The 579-nt window shown below is 67.0% G+C and overlaps 1 non-coding gene across 1 annotated transcript; it reads left to right on the forward strand.

Moving 5' to 3' along the window:
* Positions 1–253: 253 nt before the first annotated feature.
* LOC131055320 (5S ribosomal RNA) lies at positions 254–372 on the forward strand. The gene has a single exon (XR_009108286.1). It is a non-coding gene; the product is annotated as a 5S ribosomal RNA (ribosomal RNA).
* The last annotated feature ends 207 nt before the right edge of the window (positions 373–579 follow it).

Genomic DNA, 579 nt, shown 5'->3' on the forward strand with positions numbered 1-579 from the left:
GGTGGTGTGTGGGCACCGCGTTGCAGACGGGACACTGCACGCACACGACGCCCCGTCCAGGTGCACGCACGTAGGCCGGGCCGGGTGCACACCCGATGCCCTAGCAAGGTGCGTGCACCCGGGCAGGGCTCACACTTGGCGAACGGGGCGCACTTCGCGAGGGAGGGTGTGCACCTCGACGGGGGTGGGTGGCCGGGGTGGATTCGCACGTGGGTCGCGGTTTGCTAAGTACACACTGCGACAAGCTCATAACGGGTGCGATCATACCAGCGTTAGTGCACCGGATCCCATCAGAACTCCGCAGTTAAGCGCGCTTGGGCCGGAGTAGTACTGGGATGGGTGACCTCCCGGGAAGTCCCGGTGTTGCACCCTTTTTTAGTTTTTCGCCTGGCGTCGCAATGCTATTTGAATTAACCTTTTGCCCGTTTGCGTTCTCGTCGGGGCCGGGCCGGGCCGGGGTGCGTTGCCCGCACTACCGCGCGCGCCGGGGCGACACCGAGCGCGCACCCGAGGCGCCCCGAGCACACAGGCCACGGTGCAACCCGGGCGTTGTGCGCGCACCCCGGTGCGCCCGAGGTG

This window comes from Cryptomeria japonica, unplaced genomic scaffold (genome assembly GCF_030272615.1).
Source record: "Cryptomeria japonica unplaced genomic scaffold, Sugi_1.0 HiC_scaffold_20, whole genome shotgun sequence".
Lineage (NCBI taxonomy): Eukaryota > Viridiplantae > Streptophyta > Pinopsida > Cupressales > Cupressaceae > Cryptomeria > Cryptomeria japonica.